Source organism: Myotis yumanensis, unplaced genomic scaffold, assembly GCF_028538775.1.
Source record: "Myotis yumanensis isolate MYYU_CA2020_CCGP unplaced genomic scaffold, mMyoYum1.0.hap1 SCAF_10, whole genome shotgun sequence".
Classification (NCBI taxonomy): Eukaryota; Metazoa; Chordata; class Mammalia; order Chiroptera; family Vespertilionidae; genus Myotis; species Myotis yumanensis.
The window spans coordinates 72,224,031-72,250,883 of record NW_027223761.1 but is presented as its reverse complement, the minus strand read 5'-3'; the positions used below and the strand labels follow the sequence as shown (position 1 = coordinate 72,250,883).

General features: G+C 43.0%; 1 protein-coding gene and 1 pseudogene across 2 annotated transcripts in view; one reads left to right on the top strand and one right to left on the bottom strand.

The window, feature by feature from the left end:
- The first annotated feature begins 12,288 nt into the window (after nucleotides 1-12,288).
- ELMOD1 (ELMO domain containing 1) overlaps nucleotides 12,289-26,853 on the top strand; it is a 68,618-nt gene continuing 54,053 nt past the window's right edge. The window contains exon 1 of one of the 2 annotated variants that reach the window (XM_070425987.1): nucleotides 12,289-12,548. The gene's annotated coding sequence lies outside the window, so the exon portion shown is untranslated. The remainder of the gene's footprint in view (nucleotides 12,549-26,853) is intronic. The other variant, XM_070425985.1, reaches the window with a different exon arrangement.
- LOC139018509 (rRNA N(6)-adenosine-methyltransferase METTL5-like) lies at nucleotides 16,209-26,527 on the bottom strand (annotated as a pseudogene).

Below are 26,853 nucleotides of genomic sequence, written 5' to 3'. Positions count from 1 at the left end.
GATTCCCAGTCAGGGCATATGCCCAGGTTGCAGGCTTGATCCCTGGTAGGGGGAGTGCAGGAGGCAGCCAATCAATGATTCTCTCTCATCAATGATGTTTCTATCTCTCTTTCCCTCTGCCTTCCTCTCTGAATTCAATAAAAACATATGGAGAAGAAAGAAAAAAAAACCCACAATAACTCTCCAACCCAACTCCTTAGTGGACAGAAAGGCCTGAAAGAGACCTATGCACTCAGGTAAGGACAGAATATGTTCAGTCTGTCTGATGGCAGCCAAGACCAGAAGTCACCAGAAAGAGTCATGACCTCTTCAGTCTGTGTGAACCCAAAGGGAAGGTGCAAAACTAAAACCAACCCACCACTGTTGCCAGGAAACAGTACACTCAGGAAGCAGAACAGACTTGGACTTGATGTGCAAGCAACATAAGGTAACAAAGTCATCACCAAACACGTTGACAAAGAGTAAGAGAGGTCCAACAGCAGGCAATTCTTAGAATTCTAGCAAGCACCTTCAGGAAAGTCCACCAGGAGGTAAAAGGCCTCAGGCACCAGAGTTTAAGGGCAGGAGAAGAACTCGCAGAAGCAAAGCACGGTCGTCTCACTTCTCAGGGAAGGCAAGTTCCTACAATGGGCTCAGAAGCAGTGGGCAGAAAGCACTTCCGAAGAGCTCATAGACCAGCGGTTCTCAACCTGTGGGTCGAGACCCCTTTGGCAGTCGAACGACCCTTTCACAGGGGTCGCCTAAGACCATCCTGTATATCAGATGTTTACATTACGATTCATAACAGTAGCAACATTACAGTTATGAAGTAGCAACGAAAATAATGTTATGGTTGGGTCACAACATGAGGAACTGTATTTAAAGGGCCAGAAGGTTGAGAACCACTGTCATAGACTAACCCTGAGCCTGAGAGGCAGAAAGGAGGCCTGTGGGGGCTTTAAATTCTTTCTGGGGGGCAGCTGGCACGGGTTTGATCCTACAGATGAGAAGTCAAGGGACTCCAGATGAGCTCAAAAGGTTCCCACTGTTGGAAAAAAAAACAACAACAACACAGGAACAGACCCGTGGGGCCTGATGTATACCACTCCCACGGTAGCCAGTTAGGTCCCACCTCCTAGTCTCTTTCAACCAGTCAACTTTTACGTTATTAATTCAGCTTTTCCTAATTAGGCCATAAACTCTTTGAAGCCCATACTTTTGTATGTGTACTATAGCAACCAGGATCAAGTACTGCACATAAATCGTGCCAATACATATATATTTGTTGATTTATTCTGTTCCCTGGTTAAAGGCATGGCCCTACAAAGAAGACACAACACGGGATAGAGGCAAGGGGTGTTTCCTTCTTGTCACCTCTCTGCACCTCAATCGCTTCTCTGTAAAATAAGGCAGTGGGACCAAAATGTTGATTCTTAAATTGTGTTTCTTTGAGCCTTGGGGTTTCTTAGAGATTCCTCAAATAGTTGCGACACACTGTGGGAGTAGGGAGAGGAGAGGGACACTGGTCCATGACCGCTTTTTTGAGAGCAATGTTTCTCTCTCTCTCTCTCTTTCATCTCTTCCTTCCTCCCTTCCTCCCTCTCTCTTCCTCTCTCTCTCTAAAATAAATAAAAACTTATTTTAAAAAATAAATAAATTACCTGATTCAATTATTCCAAAACTCCCTTTCATTCCCACATGACATGATTTTGAAATTCCATTTTTACTGCTTTTCACACATAATATATATTTTTTAACTTTTTTTACTTTTCAGTTACAGTTGACAATCAATATTATATTTGCTCCAGGCATAAAACAGTGGTTAGACGTTGATTTTGTAATTCCATTGACATTTACGTGGGACAAGTAGTAGTTCCTCCTAGTTTAAAAACTGGGTGACCCTTGCCCTCACCAGCCTCTGGTGGCATCTCACACTTTGGCAAAGAGGAAATAAAGATAGCTGTGTTGTTTGTGTCTAACTGCATACCTCTTTGGAACTTCTCAGCTCAATCATTTCAAATGTGTCGTCTTCTCCCTTTCCTCCAGTTTTCTATGAACCTGCTTGTTGGGAGAGCCACCTGGGACATCCCTCCTCCCCTCAGCTTGGATACAACCCTAGGTGGTTTTTGGCTTTTCCCCCAATAGCATTCTCACTTCATACTTCTTACCATTCCTTCTTCACCTGGTATAATGTTTGGCTCCCCACCCCACCCCTCCTCCGGGCCTATTATACTTGAGGTTTCTTTCCCAAGAACACTAAGAAATTTCTGTGGATAATGTCTTTAGACCAATGACCTAAGCCAGTGGTTGACAAACTCATTAGTCAACAGAGCCAAATATCAACAGTACAACGATTGAAATTTCTTTTGTGAGGCAAATTTTTTAAACTTAAACTATATAAGTAGGTACATTGTTATGAACTCAATTAGGGTACTCCTAAGGCTTAGGAAGAGCCACACTCAAGGGGCCAAAGAGCCGCATGTGGCTCTCGAGCCGCAGTTTGCCGACCACGGACCTAAGCAATGGAGAAGGAGAAGTGATGGAGAAGAAGAAAGGGAAAAGAAAAGATAAAAGGAGAGAGGGAGAGCAAGAGGATGAAAGAGGAGGGAGGTGTGTCTGGTCTCAGTGTATGGTGATACCCACTCCTCTTCTCCTCTAAAATACATCACAGTTGCCACCATGCATGGGGCTGCTTTTGACTAACAATCTAGTAAAAAAAACAAACAAACAAACAAAAAACAATAAAACGTGCACTCTATTCCTTCTCACCAAATAGCAGTCAATTACTATGACTTTGAGGCACAGTGCTCTATAGTAGCTCAAATGTGGGCCCTGCAGCCCGACTGCCTGAAATCATGAGAGCTTTGTGACTGTCATTTCTAGCTTGGTGACCTTGGCCTCTCCCTCTCAGGTCTCTCATCTTTAAAGTGGAAATGATAACAGAATCCACCATCAGGGCTGTTAGGAGGAAGAAATGAGGTAATGCAAGTAAAGTGTTCGGCATCAGGCCTGGCGCAGAGTAAGGCTCTGTAAATGTTGGCTGCTATTCTTTAAAATGTTTTGTCTTAAGAGCGTTGCCCCATCACTAGCTGCTACATCATGTTCCTTTGTAAATGAATTGGCCCAGTCCCATGTGGTCCTACCAAGCCGACCACAGACGGATACGTGTGAGTGGCAAGCACTCTCTCTGAGGAGCGGTTAGTAAGTACTCATGCTGTTGTGCTAGTAAAGCACTAGGTTCACTTAGGCAAAGATGGGAAATAACCACAACATAGTCTATTCACAATAGGCCTGTTTAGAAGGTTCAGACAAAAGCAACATACAAATTTTATTATTTTATTGCGAGCGTATAATAAAATATGAAACAAATGAGCTACTGTTGACGTTCTTTAGAACTTGGCTTATTCCTGTGTGGTTCTTAATCAGCTGTGTTTATCAGAATCCCCTGGGAGAATTTCAAAACCCCTGAGGATTCTGAGTCACTAGTCCTCGGTGATGTTCTGGCATGTTTACTTGGAAAATGGTTACCCAAGTGATTCTTATGCAAAACTACTGTTCCAGGTATTCTTCCTATTCCCTGAAATCAGGTTCAATTAGAATGTAAAGACCATGCAAAATTTTGATGGCAGTCTTCATATAACTAGAAAATAAAAAAAGGGGTTTTGAAAGAGGACCAGAAATTTCTTAGCATATTCTTTTCTTTTTTTTTAACCTCACCTGAGGATATTTTTTTCCATTGATTTCTAGAGAGAGTGGAAGGGAGGAGGAGAGAGAAAAAACAAACAAAACATTGACGTGAGAGAGACACATAGATTGGCTACTTCCCACGCTCCTACCAGGGCTGGGGAACCTGCAATCAAGGTACATGCTCTTAACCAGGCATCGGACCCTTCAGTTCACGGGCCGACACGCTAACCACTGAGCCGAACCGACAGGGCATCTTTCCATATTCTTCACTTGCAGAAGAAAAAGTCTTTAGTTCATGCTCATAACATAATCACAACATTATAAATTAAATTCCACTAGAATTGAGCTACCAGCAACTAGTGAGTTTTTCTGCCATTTTAATGAGAGAAACAAAAACAAAAAGAACGTTTGTGGATAATTTTGCGACTCACGTTCTTCACCTGAAGCTGACTCTACATTGGGATGTTGAAAGCATGATGGCGTTGCTGTTGGAATTTTTCTTTTCCTCTTGAATGCTTTCCCCCTACTTTCTTATTTTAGGGTACTTGTCTACGTCAATAGATGAGGCATCCCAGCCACCCAGACCTTAAATCTAGAGACGAGACCAGAACAGGAAAAATATAATTGAATCCTGTTCTATTTAACTTTTTAGTTTCATAAAAGTGTAGATGTTATAAATAAAAGGACACTATTTCACCTTCTTGTGGCTTCTGAGCCTCAAAAGTTCTCCCAGGTGTTATCAGCTGCTCCTCTACCTTTAATATTTGTTGATAATTCTGCCATCCATAACAGCTCCTTCTATACTCACTCTAAGGCAGCGATTCTCAACCTGGGGGTCGAACGACCCTTTCACAGGGGTCGCCTGAGACCATCGAAAAACACATATATAATTACATATTGTTTCTGTGATTAATCACTATGCTTTAATTATGTTCAATTTGTAACAATGAAAATACATCCTGCATATCAGATATTTACATTACGATTCATAACAGTAGCAAAATTACAGTAATGAAGTAGCAACAAAAATAATTTTATGGTTGGGGGTCACCACAACAAGAGGAACTGTATTAAAGGGTCTCGGCATTAGGAAAGTTGAGAACCACTGCTCTAAGGAAAAACTGGCTGACGTGATCTAGCAAATAAAAAGGGCCTTTGAAAGAGGACTTTGTCCTCTCACACCTTCAAACACAATTTCTCATCTCCTTTATGCCCAAGTCCAAAGAAATCGAAATTAGAGACTTGTGCGAGTCCCCAGGTCCTTTCCATTGAATTAATGTGTAAAGTGCTTACGACAGTGCCTGATACACAGTGAGAGCAATGTGGAGGTATGTTATTTTTTATAATTTTTTTTACGATCTTCAGTTGTTCTTATTATTATCCTTGAGCCACAATTAATTTTTAGGACCTAAATATGTGGAATCTCCCCTAGAAATGTGTCCTGTTGTAGTGAAGGAAGTTAATGGATTGTGATATAGAAATAATGTTTTTGAGTTTCCAAGATGCTTCATAGAAGACGTGCCCTTTCTACAGTAACAAAAGAAAGAATCGGTACTTCAAGCCTGGCTGTTATGCAGACTTTCAAAGGCACATCACTGCAGGCTGTTCTTATAATGTAACGATGTAATACACTTAAACACGTGGTGCATGAAATGTAAAGCAACAGACTTTGACATGACCTGCATACCTGTACTGGGTGAGTGACCGGGCACTCTACTGGCAAGTCACTGTGCCAAGAGGAGACCTACCTGTCGGTGGAATATTTTCATTGTGTGTAGGAGGCTTCTGGGCATACTAAAGAAAAATAGATCCCAGACACTCTCTCTAGTGGGATCCCCTCAGAAATCTGTGCATCTCTCTAGTGCATCACTTATTCTCTTGCATTAAATTTATTTGTTCCTGTGACCTTTTCTGCTAATAGACTGTGAGCTTTTTGAGGTCAGGCTCCACATTATTTTCCTTCATAACACCACAGCCCCCTCAGTAAGCGCTGAATAAAGACAATGTTACAATAATCTTAATCTTTTTTTAGTTTTCATATTAAATTAGTAGGAGAAAGGTCTCCATATATGTTCTCAGCAGTCTTTGATGCTGCCAGTTAATATATTTTCTGTGGGGAACCTAACACATTATCTGAAATACAATTTGACAATGAGAGTAAATATTTGAAATGTGGATAGTCTCAGAAAATTCTGGACAGGTGAATGCCTTACCCATGTTACTCATTCAACATCCTTTCCTCCCCTCCATCTATCCACCCATCCATCTATCCCTTTTTCTAGGCATGGAGATTTCTATCCCCAGTGGATTAGAAAAAAAGAAAAGACTTCTTTGCCTTGCTGGCCACCGCCCTCTCACTGCATCCTCCAAGTCAAGGCCTGAAATGACGGGGAGACGAATGTTGTTGAGTGTGGCCTGAACTCCCGGACATTGACTTCTTCAAGCCTGGCCACCAGAGCCAGGAGTTCTAGTTCTCCACAGTCTTCGATGCTGCCAGTCAGCAATGGCAGGACATTCTACCTAAAACCATGTTGAGGGTGGTTTCAACCTCAGGATCACCCACAATTTAAACACTGAATACACCTGAGCTTCCCATATCCAATTACTGAGGTCAAAAAAGTTGGGTGGGTTGAGGGAACTTGACATGGAGCCATGTCTAACCCCGGCACCATTCACAAAGCAAGTGGCATTCCCATTTAGTTTATGTATTTGAAGTCATATCTGGTGACTTCATTTTCAATAGATGCATTTTTTTTTTATTGTCTATGGCAGATATGTCTTTTTATAGGTATCTTGAGTTGTCCTCAAACGTTCAAAACAGGTAATTTGTCCTTCCAAAGTTTCACCAAAGCACTTCACTTCAATCTAAGTAACATAAGTTTCCAGGAAGATATTATATAGCCTCTTAGTTTGGTTCACAGCCTGATTTTTATAGATTCATAAAAGCCTAGATTTTCTCTCATCTACTAAACTTGACTGTTTTTCAAAACAGCCTTCAAAAATGTAAAATTTGCTCCTTAACAATGTGTCTTCTGGTATAGTAGCTGCCACCCATTAAATGTCACTGCCCCCACACTTGAGACTGCTCATCAGGAAAGGCCATTGCAGGATGGGCCCATTAAAATTTCCAAGTAGGAGAATCATACACAGTGTCAGTCACAAAATATTTGCACTCTTACCTTGTTGTCTGACACCATTTTCTTGCTCGGGGATTGTAGCAGAATCACACTTGTTTTGGAGATTACTATGATACCTCAGGCTTAGCTGACAGGAGTGGGACCCTGAGCACCAGAACTCACAGATGATTTTGGCCTTCATAGTCATGGGGAATGATCTTCAAAACCAGGCACAGAGAAATCAGACTGGGTGATTGACATGGGAGGAAGAGAGGCTAAATACAGATTTACTTCTATGTTGGAAACACACCTGGAGAAAAAGCCCACAATGTTTGTGACTGTATGTTTGCACCTCCACCTAGAGATGAGTTCCTCAAGATTATGGACACTGTTTCACCTATCTTTGTATCCCCAGCATCTAGCATAGTGCAGTATCTATACTAGTTGCTCAATAAATGATTATTAAATGAATTGCATTTTGGACCAGTCTAAGTTACTGCAAAGGCCTCTCTAGTTCACATTTTAGATTACTACCACAGCTGCATGTCTGAGTCTTAGTTTGCTTGGTTTGGTTTGGTTTGGTTTGGTTCTCTAGCATGATGATTAACTCTTGTGTAATCCAGTCATAATTGTATCAACATAGATATTAATAGGCATATTGGATCAACCACCACTTGTTTTGTACACAGAACTCCATAAGCCACAAAATTCATTCTGTTGGAAACAGGGTGGCCTTGTATATTAATTTTTAAGCTTCACACAACAATTAAGCAAAATGAGACAAGGCCTAGTACTCTTTAGGCCTAGTTTCATTATAAAACCAATTCGTGTAGTAGGACTTTACATGTCCTACTACCAATTCTTCAAGCCACAACACCTCAGACCAGATTAAAAATAAATAAGTGGGCCATGACTTCTACCCCACCCACAGAATGACCTAGGCAGAAAATTCCTACGTGCTCATTGCTCAATTTAACCTTGCTAAAGAAAGAAACCTCTGGGTGGGGAAGTTTTTATTCAAATAAATTCCTAAGGATGAGGTTCAGGGAGAGATGTCTTGAGCAAGGCAGCATACCCATGTGTCTGGAAAAGATCTAAACCCTGTGTCACTTGTAATGGGCAATGAGGAATCCAGGTAGATGAGAGAGTATAGCATCTCTTAGGCCTGTCCTTCCTCCGCAGCTCCTCTGCTGTAATTGGGGCAGGATTTAGAGGGACAACTTCCTCCACCGTGGATTCTCTGCTCAGTACTTCTAAATGCTCCATCAGGGGCTCTCCGGTTCTTAACTACCCCATCTGTTAATCTCATGGTCTTCTGTTAAATAGGCTTCTTATCCAGAAATATGCAGCTGGATTCATGACCAACATTTATTGAGCATTATAGGCCGGCACTATGCCAAGAATTTTACAAATCATTATTCATTTAATCCTGCCAGCAAGCCTAAAGGTAAATGTTCCTATTATCATCTACTTTAGAGATACAACTGAAAGAGGGCAAGCCCAGATCCCTTAACTTCCCTGTTGGTGCTTTAACATTATGTAACATTGCTCTCGCAAATGTCGCCAAACACTTTATTTCCCTCATTCAAAAACTAATTGCTTCCAAACTATTAGTTTCAAACTGGGTCCCTGCCAGTTTGGAAGCCTGTAAGCGACTTCCTGGATTAACCCAAAAATACACTAGTCTCCCACAAGTCTATTACCTGAAATTCTGGAAACCTTTCTATGTGTCATCCTACTAGATTGACTATTAGCTGTATTGTTTCCGTGTTTATTAACTGATGAGAAATGCTTATTTGTTTGCTGGCGTTGAAGGTGCATATCAGAGTAGCTTTCTTGGACAGTACCTCGTACTCTAAAAGATAAAAGATGTTTGATGACGGAAGGGCACTTCAGGTTAGTACAGCATGCGGTCACACATCTGTGCGTAGACATAAGATTGGCAGATGTAACTATAGCCATGATGAAGCACAAAGGAGATGCCTGGTGACTGGAGTGGGCCAATGAGTTTTCTTTAAGGAGACCCCTGAGAACCTTACACTAGGTAGTTTATTTTTAGACATCTTAAAACAGCATAAGGGGCAAGTCAGCTTTCCTAACAAACTCTGAATATGTTTATTAGAAAATGGAAGGTGGTTGAGATAAATGAAAGAAAAGTTGGTGATAGCCAGAAGAGAGGGACTAAAGAGAGACAAGAATAGTCTATTGGTATAGACTAGCATTCAAGAATAAAGACAATTATCTATTCTACTGAAATTAATAAAGAAGCGGACAGAAAGTCTGTGGAGGATATATTGAACTAATTCCTTGGGTGGCAATACTTGATGGTCCCTCTTCTCCGGTGCAGTGGTGAAAGCCAGATGTACCTTGTTAAGAGCATGGTGGGTGGGAGAAGTGGAAAAGAAGGGTAAAAATGAAGATAGTTGCTGTGGATTGGGGGAAGCAATAGTGACACTGGCTTGTAGATGATACATTATGGCTTCAGCCGACACACACAAATTTGTAATGAATGATGGCTAAGATTCTCTTCCACAATGCTCTGCGGACCCTGATGTGTAGAAATCTGTGGATTTGTGGCTGAAGGGAAATTAGTAGAGTGGGAAGGGACAAAACTGAGCAAAATCCTAGAGTTATTAGAAAGATCCATTAGGAAATAACTATGGTCTGAGAAAGCAAGAAGTGTTGAAAACCTGTATACATTCATTCACTCATTTCGCAATCTTTTATTGATAATCTATTGCTTAATGGTTGTCTGCTAAGTTATGTCATACAAGGATGAATGAGACTCTGCTCTGGAATTAAACATTAAACCATGGCAAGGTTGTTACTAATTGCTATGGAACACATGTATACAAATATGCTTTGGAAAAGTAGGTTTTAAGTGGTGCCAAGTCTGTCTCACACTTGGGCAATAAGAGAAACAGCGAGAAAAGCTTAAGTTATTCAGACAGTAGGTAACTCCAAACAATCAAATGATATACAACAGAGAATAACTATTGACATAAATAGTGGCCAGAGGTGGTAAGTGGGTAAGGGTTTGGGAGTGGTACATGATTCTGGAAGAGGTATTTGGAATGCAGGAGATCTGGGAGTCCAGATCTGGCCAATGGAGAAATGCTATTCCTTGAGGTTAGAGAAAGGTTGTAATTTGGTGTGGGGATTAAACTCCCCCATCAGCTTCCATTCATTATATGGATTGCAGCTACCTATCTAGAGCAGTTAACTGAGGGAGTCAGGTAAAAGGATTACAAATCATTGGTTCAGCAACAAACTGGAAGGGACCCAAGTCACAGTTTGGTTGGCCTAGGACCAATATTAATATTTTATTAATGTGTTTGAAAGGATAAATCATGACCATCCAGATTAATTTGGTGAATACCTGGCTTGTGTCCTTGGTGATTATTTATCGTGTAGGTGTTTATTGTCTATCTTCTTCCAACTAGATTCTAAGTTCCATCAGGGTAATGACCTTGTCTGTCTTGTTCCTTGTTGTTTTCCCAACACCTAGAACAGTACCTGCACACAGCAGTTGCTCAGTAAATTGTTTTATATTGATTACAATAAGTAGATTGTAATAAGTACTGACAGCCATGTGCACTCGTGCTATGGCAGCAGAGCATTAACTCAGTTTGGGGTTGGGAAGGCCTTCAGAAAGAAGGTGGCATTTTAGTTTGGAGAGTGGGTAGGACTTTGTGAGGTAGAATAGAAAAAGAAGAGTATTCCAGAAAGAGTCTAACACCATAAATAAAGGCATTGTATTATGAAGAGCATGACATGTTTGGCAGATGGTAAAAAGCTTATTTTTTGAGCATTGATACTTTAAAACAGGGGTGGGGAATATCCAGCCCACAGGCCATATAAGGCCTGAGAAATCATTTTCTCTGGTTTGCCAAGACCTTAGGGGTGAATTAAATGTTTGACCAAACATAGCAGGCTGATTTTTAAGTTTATAATTTTGTATGGCCATGAATGATGTTATAAATATCCAAATGGCCCTTAGCAGAAAAAAGGTTCCCCACCCCTGTGGACAGTATTAGTCCACACAAGCATATATTCCTTTATGTAATAGTTGTGAAACAAGGACCACAGGGGAGTACAACACGTTAAATTGCTTTTAAAAGACTATGAAGTGAAATTCTTTTGTCATATGGATAAAACAGCCCAGAGAGAATCCCCTCCTGAAAAGCTTTTTCCTCCAAAGAGGACCGATATACAGCCTTAGCCTAGCTTTTTCCAAGAGAAAAGAAGTATGAAGAAACTGTTCAGTTGAAAGAAAAGGTCATAGTGGCCAATGCTTTTAACAAGAATAAAAAATTAGACCAAGGATTTAAGGTTGTTTAATGTGAGAAGGGAACGCGGTAAATTTTCACCATTTAAGGATGGGTTATCATTACCCCAATCTTTCATAAAAACAGAATCGTGGAGGTGGCACCTGCAGGGACTCTTATTTCGTGAACATGTGCTATGTAACAGGTGCTTTGCAGAGATTGCCTCAATCCTTACAACCTCCCAGAAAGACAGATGGAGAGGAAACAGGTGCAGAATAGCGAGGTAGCCTACGGGGTGGTAAATGACCCTGAAATCAAGGCTGACCTCTGAGCTCATCCTCTTTCCCTGACCCTATGCTGCCCTAACATAAGAAGCTCCTTTAGTAGATATAGAGAAAACGTTCTTCATCAATTAAAAAAAAAAAAAAATAGCAGAGAAAGGCAGACGTCACCGTGTGTGTGTGTGTGTGTGTGTGTGTGTGTGTGTTAGTAAATGAGTTTTGGCCCAGGCCTACCGCACTGTAAAACAATGTTTCCAAAATAGCCCACGCCACGCTGTCTATAATTCATGCGTTATAATTAACCCCGGGGTCAAGGTATTGTTTCTGAAGCCCTAGTTGAAATGCAGATATGTGACCCGGGAAGACTGACACGATCTCTCAATTACACCTAATTAAAGTGCTGGCTCTTTGAGAACTTGACCCGACCGGTCCAGGACTCCAGCAAGGCGGGGGCTCCTGGGCACCCTGCGGGGGAGGTCCCGGGCACAGGGAAGCCGGTGGCGGGTGGGCATCTGGGTTGGGGGCATCACTCGGGGAGTCTGCAGAGGTTGGGACTAAGCGGAAAAACAAACTTTGGCTTTCCTACAAGTCTCTGGGGAGAGAGCGAGGAATACACCTTGCCCTCTCATTTCAGGACTCTTCTGGAATCCCATTGACACGTCTGAGGTTCACCATCTCCAGTTCCCCTCGCCTCGCCTCCGGGGTCGACCCAGGAGCAAATAAACTGGGCCTCGGCGACCAACCCCCCACCTCCCCCACCCGCTTCCCTGCCCACGGCAGCCCGGGCCGCAGATTTAACCCTCCCTCTCCCTCCCTTCCCCGGACTCGGGCGCGGGGCCTCGCGACCCCTTCGTCTGCGCCGCGCCCTCCCGCCCGGCTCGGGGACTGGGCATGCTCAGTCGCCGCCCGCGGCGCGCTCCCACGGAAACCTCTGCGCGCCCTCCCGCGGCTGCCCGTGGTCGCCGCCTCGCCGCCAGCAGCCCCGGGCGCATCCCGGCTTGCTCCGCTCCGCGCGACCCAGATTCCTGCCCCGTCCCCGCCCTCCCGCACCCGCAGCCTGTGCGGCAGCCGCGGCCACCCTTGTCCAGCTCCGCGCCGGGGACGGACGGCGTCCACCGCCTCTGCGCAGCGCGCGGCCCGAGCCCGGGGAGGCGGCGATGGAGAGCCGACTGCCGCGCGCTACGACCTGCTGAGCGCTCTGCTGCCGCCGCGGCCAGGTGAGCCGCGGAGCCTGGGGCCGACCCCGGAGGGGCCGAGGGGCCGGGGGCGAATGCCCTTGCGGGTGGGGAGGGGGAGAGAGGTGGCGGCGAGGACGCGAGGCACCGCGCGAGCTGCGCTGCGTCTGGGGCGCAGCAGAAATGTAGGGTTGTGGACAGAGAGGGGATTTGAATGAAAGTGCACGCTCTCTCCGAGCTGGGGCTTCGTGTCTCTTAGGACGGTGATGCCCCATCCGCGGAGCGGCAGGTTTGCACGCCAGGAGGTTTGCGTCGCGGTGCCCGGAGCGGGTCACCTAGCAACTGAACGCCCAGGGCTCGGGAGGAGGCATGCCCGGCGCAGGCCAAAATGGGGAGCGAGGACGAAGGGCGGCCTGGCCGGGTATCGGGCCCCCTGCCCCGCGGCCCTTGACGTGAGGCGGGGCTGGGGTCGCCCGCGCTGCGGGGCCGGAGGAGCTGGGTGCCGGGCCGACCGCGGTTCCTCCTCCAACTGCTGGAAACTCCTCCCTAATTCGAGCCCCTCTCTCTCCTGGGCGGGGGGGATGGAACAGGGTGATGGGGAGCGACTCCGTGAGAGCTGTTCAAAGGGGAATAGTGGAGTGTGGCGGTGGGTGTGCTGCTGAGTGCCTTTTCCCCCAAGTGTGGGTGCGGGCTGCTACGACTCACAGTGTTTCTGTTCAACCCCAAGTGGCGAGTCCGGTAACACGCCTTATGAATATTTCAGGAAAGACCTCGCAGGCTCCCTAGCTTCAGATCAAGTTTAATGAATATGTTTGTCAGCCTTTCTGCTCTACACAGACAGGTGGAAGCCCCGTGCTTTGAGCTTTGCCAATTCCATTCCTTTCCCGCACCAACTAGGCAAAGACGCTCCTACCCGCCAGCGAGCTTTGGATTGGAAGCATCAATTGAGTCTGTCGTTTGGAGAGACCAGTTTTGGGCAGGCATCCAGGCATTGTTCTGCATCTCTGCAGTGTGTGCGTGTGTGCGGGAGCTTGACAGCCGTTCTCCCTGGGGCTGCCAATATGGTGGAAAGCAGGTGTGCTTGTGTTGGGACGAGCGTCTTGATTCGTTCTCATCTTAGGACACCAGGTAGTTAGAGCGGACTTAGTCATTGTCTCCCTAGAAGTCATCTCTGAGACTAGTCTAGTTGAAATTTGAGGAAGGCACACTCTTGTCTCCCTCTGCATTGGGAGGTATCTATTTCCTCTTAATTCTTTCGTGGAAATGAGAAATGAATGTCCTTTCTGTAATCACTGTCAAGATCACTGAGAGAATGTGTTAATATAGGGAACTTTCAGGACTGGAGCAAGCTGTAGGGCATGTTTGCTTCCACTTGGGGTTATAACTTCTATTGCACCATCAGCATTAATCAGTCAACCGGCGGCAGGCACAGCAGTTTTTACTCTGAAATGGGAAGAAACCGGCTTTTTCCCTCCATGAATGAGACAGGTACGTCTGTGAACAGCCTGTGAGGAATTCCTCTGTTGACCAAGATTTCAAGCCTCCAAAATGTACACGATTCTAAAAGAGGCAACTGTTCCCCTTGCCCGCCCAGACCCAGTAACGCTGAAGCGCTTGGATCTGCAGATGCTTCACGTTCAGAAAGGCTTTGCCAACAAAGACCGATGGCGGTTACATCACAGGCTCCACCTCTGCCTGCCAGGCTGCTTCTCCCCAACCTGTTAGCAAGGACTGTATGCCTCCCTGTGCTCTTTTAATGAAGAAAGGAAATTCCAGAAGGAAAGACTTGTTTAGTTCCCTCATTGTGTTTTGCTGGTTTAATTAAAACTATGAAAATTTCAAAAGCGGTTTATTATTAGTACATGTAGCCAGGACTTAACTGAGGCAGGGTAATCGCTCTATAAATATCAGCTTTCCAAGAGATATTGAATAACATTACAGTATTCTTTCTGCTAAAATTATTGATAGATGGTATTGAAGGGGATTCTATGAAATAGCAAAATAAGTGAAAATTTTACATAATAAACAGCTTTTCCTAAAAGATGTGACTGGGATGCTCAGAGAGATACTCAGCTGCATTCACAGACATAAAATCTGGCCATTTGTGCAGAGTTTGGATGTATACTACCAGGAGCTCTAAAGAAGTATTCCTTGAGCCCTCGGAGAATTTTTAGAGTCACAGGCAGAGTTGTGAAATTTAGCAAAAAAAATACAGGTTGCCAGTTAAATTTTATTTCCGATAAACAATAAATAATTGTTTTTAGTATAAGTATGTTCCATGCACTATTCGGGGCTTGCTTATACTAAAAAGCTAAAAAATAAAAAAATTACTTGATGTTTATCTAAAATTCAATTTTGAATGGATAGCTAGTATTTTACCTGGCAACTCTAGTCACCAGAAATGTCTTATTCCTCTTTTTGGGCGTCACTTAAGGGTTAAAAAATAAAGTGGAGCAGAAACCATATGCTGGTTTGTAATCTGGGACAAGCTCAATTCTGGTTCAAGCTATTGAAAATAGCTCATGCTTAAAAGTAAGTAGTTTCGGTGTAACGTATTTCTTGAATATCTTTGCTTGCTAGGCTTAGTGGGAGGTGCCAAAGATACAAAGATGAGTAGGAAAGGGAGAGGGTTTCCATTATAAGATGTGAGACTTGCTATGCCAAGTGTCTGTGGGGTCCTCAGGAGCTTGGAGGGACACTGAATTCTGCTGGGCAGCCTTTGACAGGTCTGGCCTTGAAGAAGAAAGTGAGGTCTTATCCTGGGAGGAAAGGAGGGGAAAACCCAGGGATTTATACTTCATGGAGTGGAACTGGAAATTAAAGGATTTTACCAGATGGCCTCAGTCAGAGGACAGAGAATGAGGGAAGTGAGAAGGGGATTCTAAAGAAAGGCTTTAAATAGTTGGTGGGGGGAATGAAAGAGGGAGCTGAAAAGGGACAAGTGCAAGGATTGGTAAATGGTACTTGAGTGAATGCATCTCATTGCATTTTAAAAAGTAGCTGTTCTTCCCTTGGACTAATACCCAAAGTTTTCCTTTACGATTCTGCTGCCATCCTGGTTTCCTCAGGTAAAAGGTCAAACAATACTGGAACACAGTATTTAAAAGTCTTACTATTTTTATATAAAAGTAGATGGTTAAGTGTAATGTTTGAGGTGCTGATCAATGTACAAACACTTCTGGCACAAATTTCTGAAATAAGATAAGCAGATGTTTTGGTTCTAGCAAACCTATTTCTTCAGGTAGAAAAAGATGTTAAATTGCAATCACCTTCTGATTTGGCCCAGCTATCCTTAAGGAAGCAGCTTCTGAAGATGGAAAGAATGTGGATTTTACAGAAATAGCACCGTGTGAAAATGACCAGATGCTTGTAGAGCCACAGAGTACTTACTCTGAATGCTCCAAATGCGATTAATTCCCCCAAATTGCACACCACTTACATTTGTGTCTTTGAAGACCCAGCAGATCCTTTCACTGCTGGTCAGCAGAGGAAGTTTCCAGGGGCGTTGAAGATCAAACCAGTGCAGTCCGTGTAGAGAACAGTTCCTCATTTCTAGAATATTCCAGTGTGCCGATCTCCAGCAGATGAAAACAGAATGCCATTCTAGACTGCGCTTCTGTCCACAAACCTCGTTATCTTAGGGATCATCTTCAGAAGAACCTCATACAGTTGGGTGTCTATATGTACAGTTAAATTTCTGCTTCATATTTTACAACAGGTGCTTAAAACCATGAAAATTACTCTGCTAAAATGTATAATGAAGTAGTTAATTAGGGTCTCTCTTATCCAATTATTATCCTTCAAAACAGAGAAGAAAACAGTTCTATTTCAGGTAGTTATACTGTCTTTATAGTGTCTGCCAAACATGCTCTGCCTTATAATTCTGCTAGTATATATCATTCTGGTAGTATATCTCATTCTGGTAGTATATGAGAGAAAAAAATGTATTAACATGCTGAAGTTACTAAAAGTTCAAGACAATTGCACTGTAGGTTTTATTTCCAGTGAGATTTCACCTGGATATGACTTATTAAAGAAAGGCTTACTGCAGTGATCTTTAGCAACAGCTTATGGACTATCACCCAAAGAGAGCTTTAACTGAAATTGTGTGCTCAATTCACATTCTAAGTCCTCAGTAAATACTCTGAATTTAAAGAATCTAAACACAGTATGTTCTCCCATCCCAGGAGCTCTTAACTCTTTAGCTCACTTATGCTAGCCATGAGCAAGTTTTATTAAACCTCAGTTTCTGTGTTATAAAAATGAAACATATGCACATTTGAGAAAAGAATATTGTGCCAACTCCAATCCTCTATGTCTATAAAATAATCATTAATTGGTACTACTGTTCTGAGGGGTAAATAACTTCATTCTCAATGTAATTAGCCAATTTATATGTTGTCTGTGTACTCTCCGTGATGTTTCAGATGCCATAGAAATAATTCACAAGTTGCTATCTTTGCTTTTTTTTTTTTTTTTTGCCTTTTTAGTACAAAGCCAGCTGATTGTTGGAAATGCTTAAGGAGAGCTCAGTAACTCTTTTAAAAATCAGTCTTAAGCAAGCTAATACCTGCAGATTCAAAGGTCTTTACATAGCTTATAAATATTGTTTCCATTTTAATCATTGGGATTAGGACTTGGATAATTAGAATGTTGGTATAAGAGCTTATTTCAGCTGCTGTAACGCTCCTTCCTCTTTCCCTTGTACAAGTACATGGTTAAAAGCTGCCATATGCTTTGAAGTCATCATTCATGGCGAGACCAATAATTTATTTCTCACACAGCTGTTTTTTGGTTTAGCAAATATCTTCAATGACATCATAAACTCTGTTCCCTAATTTTTATATCTCCAAATTGGCATGATAAATATTTTTAATATACTTTATTGATTTTTTTTACAGAGAGAAAGGGAGAGGGATAGAGAGTTAGAAACATCGATGAGAGAGAAACATTGATCAGCTGCCTCCTGCACACCCCCAACTGGGGATGTGCCCGCAACCAAGGTACATGCCCTTGACTGAACAGAACTGGGGACCCTTCGGTCTGTAGGCCAACGCTCTATCCACTGAGCCAAACCAGTCAGGGTGGCATGATGAACATTTTAAGTGTGAAACAATCTCTGGAATGTATTTATGTGCAAGTACATTTCTCCCTTCCCCCTTTAGCAGTAGAATAAGAATGTTCTACCCTACAGAATTTGGAACTCAGATTTCCTGAAGATTCTATATTCCAATAGAATATTTCAGATTTTCTTTGGTCTTAGAATCCATTTAAATTAGAAAGAAACTTAAAGCAAATGTTTTTGTTTTTTAAATATATTTTATTGATTTTTTACAGAGAAGAAGGGAGAGGGATAGAGAGTTTGAAACATCAATGAGAGAGAAATATCCATCAGCTGCCTCCTGCACACCCCCTCCTGGGTATGTGCCCGCAACCAAGGTACATGCCCTTAACCAGAATTGAACCTGGGACCCTTCAGTCCGCAGGCCGATGCTCTATCCACTGAGCCAGACTGGTTAGAACAAAGCAAATGTTTTTAATCAAAAAGTTTAATCATACATTTTATTTAAATGAATTTAAGAAAATGTATGATTAAAGGGATATCAAGTTTAATCAAAGCTGCTTTAATTAAAATACATATTTTGACATCATTAGTCATAATTTTAAAAGCCTATATTAAAATACCTAGCATAGAATTTTTATTTTCATATTATGTCTCATGTATATTGTGTTTGTAGCCCAATATGTGAAACCAGTATATGAAAGTCAAGACTTACAAAATAGAAGAATTGGGTTATGGTATTTACTTTACTGAAGAGTTCTGTATTGTAACAAAAATTTCTCCATTAAAGTGTAATGCCCTAGGGTATTTAAAATAGAGTCAGACTCATCAAATTTTTACATCTGCACAATCCTGGGGACACATCTATCAAGCTGGCTCCCGAGTAAGTTGCAAAAAGGAGGTCTGACACATGCTGTAATACCTGGATTGGTCAGCTGTACCTACAGGATGTTCAAAGTTGTGGGAGCCAACAGAGAAGGTGGTTTATGTTGGCCTGCTTCATAGCTCTCCCCTCCACCCTAACATGTCTACAATTTTATTAACAGCACGGATCATACATATATCAGGTTTATTGATAATGCAAAGCTCAAAGCAGTAGTGAATTTGGATGACAATCAGGATTAAACTTGATATTCCTTAGCCCAAAGCAAGGGCCAAAACTAAGATTATATTTAAGAAAGAGTAGATGTTGACTTCGTTTAGAGTCTAAAATCAGTTGCCCAATTACAGGGAGTGGCAGCCTAGCGTAACAACAGTTTAGGCTGTAAATAATGATTTTAGTTTGCTTGAGTACTAACCAACTGTACAGAAGAAATCAGTATTAGCTTAGGTTGGATTCATAGATGAGTAGAGTCCATATCAAAAAGCTCAGAAACAAACCACATAACGCACTGCACCGACGGTGGTGCGTTTTGGACCACCTATCGAGAATTAATAAGAAGGAATACTGTTATTGGGCAGGAATTTGGTGCACATGAGCTTAAAAATACCTCCTGGTTCTAGCCAGTGTTAGTCAGTGGTTAGAGCATTGTCCCGCGCACTGAAGGGTGGCGGGTTCGATTCCTGATCAAAGGCACGTACCTGGGTTGCAGGTTCAATTGCCGGCCCCAGGAGGCAACCAATCAATGTATCTCTCTCATCTTTCTCTCTCTCTTCCTCTCTCCATCTCCTCTCCCTCTCTTCCTTTTCCTCCTCCTCCCTTCCATTCTCTCTAAAAATCAATGGGAAAATGTCCTCTGGTGAGGACTTTAAGAAGAAAAGCCTTCTAAATCTGATTATGCAGTTTCAATTGAGCTCCCAGGCACTTACTAGTATACACCAATCTGCCAATGTGCAATTCACCTTAGTAACATTTATGTAACAAATAACTATTTCACATTCTTTCTTTTATTTATAATAAATATCCTTTTTTCTACTTAATACTCCCTAGAAAAATTACTCTGTCATTAATTAAAATAAATGCATCTGGCCCTAGCCAGTTTGGCTCAGTGGATAGAGCATCGGCCTGTGGACTGAAGGGTTCTGGGATGATTCCAGTCAAGGGCATGTGCCGGGGGTTGCAGGCTTGATCCCCAGTGGGTGTGTGTGTAATAGATAGCCGATCATTGATTCTCTCTCATCATGGATGTTTCTCTCTCTCTCTCTCTCTCTCTCTCTCCCTCTCCTTTCCTCTCTCTGAAATCAATAAAAATATATTTTTTAAAAAAATCAGTGGACACCAAAGTGGACATAAATTGCTTTTCTTTTTAAAAACCTCCAAAGACCTAAGTAAATGAAAAATTTGTGGGAGATATATATATATTTAATTGATCTCAGAGAGGAAGGGAGAGGGAGAGAGAGATAGAAACATCCATGATGAGAGAGAATCAATGATTGGCTACCTCTTCCACATACCCCCACTGGGGATTGAGCCTGCAACCCGGGCATGTGCCCTGACCAGGAATAGAACCCTGACCTCCTGGTTTATGGGTCAATGCCCAACCACCGAGTAAAACCAGCCAGGCCATTGATTTTTTTTTAAAAGAAATTTATATGATGATGGTAAGTCATATTGCAGCTCTTGATGTTCCATTCTACAGCTTTCTTTAGAATATGTTCTCTAGTTGAGGATTTGCATAAAGAATACACTGCTGTTCTTGCTATTTCCAAAGCAATCTTTAGAAAAGCCATATCTATCCCTTTGGATTAGGGAGGATTCATAATTACTCTATCAAATGATTTGGACATTGTTATATAATGAGCACACATCACATTGATCCATGTCAACATTTGTTAACTCAAACTGTTCCACTTTCCTATTAATGATATTTCCAGTGCATCTTCATCTACGTCAAATTCCCACACAACCTGCAATGCATGGCCTGGTTCCTCGCTGTTCTCAAAGTAGTGTGGGCTCTTTGAATCCATTCACTTGTTGCAGGCATGATTCTCTGGTTCTTTGCGCCTTAGTGTCTCTTTCTTTTCCTTTTTATTTTTTAAATGTGGGTTCGCAGTGTTTAAGGGCACTGGACCTCAGGCGGCTGGAAGTACCACCCTGTCTGTGTCATCTTTTTGAAATTTAAGTTTTTGTTTTTAGCAAAGTTATACTTACACATCGTTTAAGACAGCATATCATTTAAAAATATTATAATGAAAAATAGTCCACTTGCTCTTATCCATCTCCATTCCAGATTTGTTTCTAAGAAACATGCACTTTAATTCTTTTACCTGCTTCTTCTGGTGTGTCCTACCTGCCTTCTAAATATTCTGCTTATACTGCTTTTTCTCAGTACTTTTAAGTATCAGATCCATTGATTTTGCTACTATGGAAGTGAAAATTTAACTTTCATACTTATTCTCTCTCTCTTATACACATATACTCCTCTTTTCTTAATTCTCCCAATATTACTATATTTGGTTAAATAAATATTTGATGTTTAATCTAACAATATAAATTTTATTAACAGATTTCTACTTTATTTTTGTACAGTTTTTTCCTTCCCAATAATTAGTAATTGACCTGTGTTTATTTGCTTATTTTTCTATCATCTATATTGCAAACTATCCCCAAATAAGTAGAACTTTAAATATCTTCTCCATACATTCATATATAACAAATAATCTATCAGATTATTTGTTGTTGTTTTTTATGGAGACATTTTTTTAAGCCTCGTTCACCATCATTCTGAGAATCCCTTTCACCTTTCTCCAACATGGAATCTTCTGATTCCTGGGCCAAATGTCTTTCTTACTTTCTACCCATCATTTTGGTGAAATGCTTCCTTCAGAAACACCTGGAAAGGTATGCTTGGAAGGTATATGGGAGGTTTTGTATGTTGAAATTTTCTTCATTCTCCCTTATCCTATATAATAAAAGGGTAATATGCAAATCGACCAAACAGTGGAACAACTGGTCACTATGACACACACTGACCACCAGGGGGCAGATGCTCAATGCAGGAGCTGCTCCCTTGTAGTCAGTGTGCTCCCACAGGGGGAGCACCACTCAGCCACAAGCCAGGCTGATGGCTGGCGAGCGCAGCAGTGGTGGCGGGAGCCTCTCCCACCTCCATGGCAGTGGGACATCTAGACTTCTAGACTGTTAAAGGGCACAGGCTGGGCTGAGGGGACCCCCCCCCCCCCCAAGTGCATGAATGTCATGCACTGGGCCTCTAGTACTTAATATTTTGGCTGGATAAAGAAATCTAAGTTGGAAAGATTTTTTTTCCTCAGAGTTTTTATTCTTGCTTCCATGTTCCTATGGACACATTGGATGCTTCTGATTCTTAGCCTTCTGAATGTAACCTGTTTGTTTCCTTTCCAGCTCTGGAACTTTTGTTGTAAAATTTCATCATGACATGCTTTGATGAGGATCTTTAGTTATTCAAGGAGCTGGTTATCTGTGGGCCCTTTAGATCTGGAGACTTGTGTTCTTTAGTTCTAGGAGGGTTTTTTGTGTAACCTAATTGTATGATCTTTTGAGCAAACTACTTCACCTGACACATCTACACTAATAAAAGAGAAACATGGTAATTGGCGTACGACCGCTACCCTTTTCATTGGCTAATCAGTGAGTATATGCAAATTAACTGTCAGCCAAGATGGCGGCAGGCAGCCAGGCAGCTGGAAGCGAGCATGAGGCTTGCTTCAGTGACTACGGACTCCAACATTCCCCGCCTCACTTTCCGGCCTCTCAGTTGCAACTCTAAGCAACTATGTACTATGTTGCAAATAAGAAGCTAAAAAAAAGCCCAGAAACCGGCTTTCAGTCAGCCGGGCTTTAGCAACATTGTATCGATGTTTTCAGCGGCGAGGCCTCAGAGCTACAGCTGGCCCAGAATAAAAAAAAAGAAAAGAAAACAAGGAGCGGTTGGAAGCTTCAGTCACTCGCTTCCGGAAAACAGCCCTCAGCCCCTCACCCAGACTGGCCAGGCACCCCAGTGGGGACCCCCACCCTGATCCAGGACACCCTTCAGGGCAAACCAGCCGGCCCCCACCCGTGCACCAGGCCTCTATTCTATATAGTAAAAGGGTAATATGCCTCCCGGCACCAGGATCAGCGTGACAAGGGGCAGCGCCCAAAACCCCTGATCGCCATGTGGCTCTGTGTGTGACAGGGGGCGGGGCCACAACCTCCCTATTTGCCCTGCTCTGTTCCTGATAGGGGGGAGCTCCCCAATCCCCTGATTGCCCTGCAGCTCTGTGTGTGACAGGGTGCAGCACACCAACCCCCTGATCGGCCCTGCTCTGTGTGTGACAGGGGGCGGGGCCACAACCTCCCTATCTGCCCTGCTCTGTTCCTGATAGGGGGGAGCTCCCCAATCCCCTGATTGCCCTGCAGCTCTGTGTGTGACAGGGTGCGGTGCCCCAACCCCCCCCCCCCCCAGGCCCTGCTCTGTGTGTGACAAGGTAGAGCCATAACCTCTCCATCGGCCCTGCCTCGAGTGTGACAGTGGCGGCGCCCCAACCCCCTGATCGGCCCTGCTCTGTGGGTGATAGAGGATGGCGCCCCAACCCCCCTCCACTGGCCTTGCTCTGTGTGTGACAGGGTAGAGCCATAACCTCCCCATTGGCCCTGCCCTGAGTGTGACAGGGTGCAGCGCCCCAACCCCCTGATCCGCCCTGCTCTGTGTGTGACAGGGGGCGGTGCCCCAACTCCCCTATCGGCCCTACTCTGTGAATGACAGCAGGGAGCTCCTCAACCCCCTGATCAGCCCTGCTCTGTGCGTGACAGGGTACGGAGCCCCAACACCCCTGATGGGCCCTGCTCTGTGCGTGACAGGGGGCAGCACCCCAACCCCCTGATGGGCGCCGCAACCTCCCCATCGACCCTGCCTTGAGTGTGACAGGGGGCGGTGCCCCAACCCCCCAATCGGCCCTACCCTGAGCGTGACTGAGGGTGGCATTGCAACCTCCCGATCCACCCTGCTCTGTGCATGATGGGGCGGCACCACAACTCCCCAATCGGCCCTGCTCTGAGCCTGACCAGGGGCTGCACTTAGGGATTGGGCCTGCCCTCTGCCACCCGGGAGCAGGCCTAAGCCAGCAGGTCGTTATCTCCAGAGGGGTCCCAGACTTCGAGAGGGCACAGGCCGGGCTGGGGGACCACCCTCCCACCCCCCCCGCCCCGAGTGCACAAATTTTTGTGCACCGGGCCTCTAGTACTACTATAAATAATATGTATCCCCAGTTGTAAAAAAAGAGAAAGAGTTTCATACAATCGGTAATCAAAATGTTGTGACATATCTGTGAAGAGTCCATAAATCTGTGACATGTTAGTTAGGAACTCTTGCCTTACAGTATGGTTCAGTGTGACATGGCTGAAATGTGTTTTCATTTGACACTGCTCAGATCGTCTACTCTGACTTCAGAATGGCGCTAGATTCCATGTATTAGATGTGCAAGGTTCCCCACTCCTTGAGAGCAGACTATGTCTTACTCGTTGTGTGTCTCCAGTGCCTAGAAAGTACTGAATATAATAAGTGCACAATACATGTTTATTGACTAGCTGAGGTCTTTTCCTACCAACTGGATGTCTAACCGTGGACAAGTCACTTGTTAGAAAAAGTCGAGCTAGAGTGACCCAAAAGAGAAACTCACTTACTAGTAGGAGAGGTGTAGAGAAAGAAAAGGATCGACAATGGAACGTTGGGGCACAACTACACTTAAAAGGTAGGCAGAGGAAGAGGGGGAGATAGATGGAAAACCAGGAGAACATGAGATCATGGGAGCCAAAAATGGGCCTTTCCGGAAGCACATCACATCAAATAACAGGAAAATGCAGCTTGGACTAGACCATGTTCTGCCTTCAACCAAGCATTTTCATATGCACTCTTGGTGTAGATAAGGAGCACTTACCACGCCTGAGATGTTTATGGTTAGAGCTGTCTTTGTAGTATAAGGAAGTTTTCCTGAGCCCTGTGCTGTGTGAGAATGTGCAAGTGTGTGAATTGTGTATGTTTTGTGTGTGATTTGCTACGGGCCTTCAGTTCTCTTTGTCACCAACCACTGGATTCTTCTGCAGAAATAGCATAGCCTAGAATTTGGAAATAAGTAGGCTTTATTCTTACTATATTTCACTAATTCTAAGATCCTTTTTCTACATCCCTGAAACAGGATGCATCATAGTTTAATTAGCAGCATTCTACTTTAAGGGCACATGACATAAATGGTGCATTTTAGCATTGATGGCACTGATGAAATACCATTGGAAAGAATAAAATAATATTCACTCAGGTTAAAAATATTTGTTTAGCATGAGTTGTTGCGGAAGCCCAACCCAAAAGGTCTCCTTCTCATAAGTGAATGCTGTAATCTCATCTGTAAGGTCAGGGGCAGCAGTTACCTTGGGAACAGGGTCCCCTGTTTGCATCCAGACCCCTGGAAATGCACCAATTTTCTTGGACATTCCTGGCAAATGTGTTTAGGTAGATGACCTCACTGTGTTCTGATTCCATGAAAGTGAAAATTTTGCAGAAAGTGTCAGTTGAGATTGGTAAAACCATATCCATTTAATGTTTATGCAAATGTAAGTTTACCATTCTTTTAAACTAAATTTCATCATTGAGAATGTACAAAATCTAGATTGAGGATTTTTGTGGAAAATGTATTAATATTTAGGTTTTGAAATTTCCTTATTCTTTTGTAAAGACAAATTTCAACAGTCTTGTTCTCCCCACCTTTGCTCCTTCCATGAAAACAGTACATATATGCAAGCAAACACAGTGAAGGCAGTAAACCATGGACCTTTAAAGCACATTATAAATAGATTTGCAGGCAGAATTCTGTGGCTGACATGGACCTCCATTGCTATAAATCACAAAAATAAACCCTGGATGAATGTTTTATTCCTGAAGAAGGGGGGGTGTGGATCTCCTTAGTTGTCATTATAGTGACTATCAACAGAGCATTGTTCAAACTAATCACCAGAGAAGGAAGAAAGGAAGGTTCTAGAATGTGGCCTCAGGGAGATTGTTATACATGAGCATTATACTTCTACTATGACATGCTGGATAGCATGTGTGAAATGTGAATGCATAATTTTGAAAGATTTTTCATTTCTCTGGAATGGTAAATTTACATATTGTTTGTTCTCTCCCCTCATGTGCACACTCGTATGACAGCAATTTTCAACCTGTTTCATCTTAAGGCATGCCTAAACTATTACTAAAAATTCTGCAGCACACCAAAAAAAAAATAGGTGTAATTTTTATTCATTCACACTGGGTGGCTATTGTTGTGTTGTTGTCATTTTTTATTTGACAATCTAAGATGAAAGAGGTCAGTGCCCCTGACTAAGTATTGCATGTTTTAAAAATTCTTGCGGCACACTGGTTGAAATCGCTGCTGTATAAAGTCAAACATTACATTTTATACATGCTTCAAATGTTCATAAAAAGCCTTAAAAATTTTTCATTCCTTTTCTTCTCTCCCCTCCCATTCATTCCTGTTCACTTGTCATGTCATGTGGTGAGTTGGGTTGTATTATGTCCTTTGAAGACTGAGTCCTTAATCTGTCTAGGTTTCCCTTGCACTGACACTGTGGTCCCTAGGACCTGACAAAATATGAAGCAAATGCATAGTTAACCGTTATCTGAATTTGCTCATTCAGATTTACTGATATTTTGAATCTGATACTTGGCCCAGCTGATTTGAGAAGGCTGACCCCCTGGTGTTAATTTGTGGGCCAACACAGACAGCGCTCAGTCCCTGGCAGGTGGTTACTAGCTACTCCTAATCCACAAGCCGCCTGTGCCCTTGCCTGGTGTTCCCCCAGAGAAGTGCATCCTGATGAGAGGTCAGGCTTGTTTTAGAGAACTTTCTCTAATTTCTTGAAAACCATCTGCAGGCATGCATACATGCAGAGCATAATAGAGAATTAATTGGAGCTGTAAGCTGAATTAATCTCATCTTAAATCACCTTGGCTTCAGTTATCTGTGAGTTTTGGTATTTACCAGAATAGTTGCCTTTCTCCTCCATTTTACCTTCTCCACCTAATATAGCCACAGCTGAAAAAAAGAGAAGCATGTATCTGTTTCTTCAACAGTCCCTGATTTCTACCTGCCTGACTGAGGGATGTCACCATCACGATTTCATTAGACTCCAGCAGGGCACAGTGCACACTGAGAGACCATTCAGAAGGAAAACTGAAATTTCCACATAGGTTGAGATAATTTATTTGGAGCTTATTGTCATCAGGAAATTTTCTCAGTTGCCTTTAGAAAGTACTTAAAGTGACATTCTATATACTAAAAGCCTAGGTGGCACCGTGCGATGTTGTCACAAGATGGCCTCCATGATGTCGT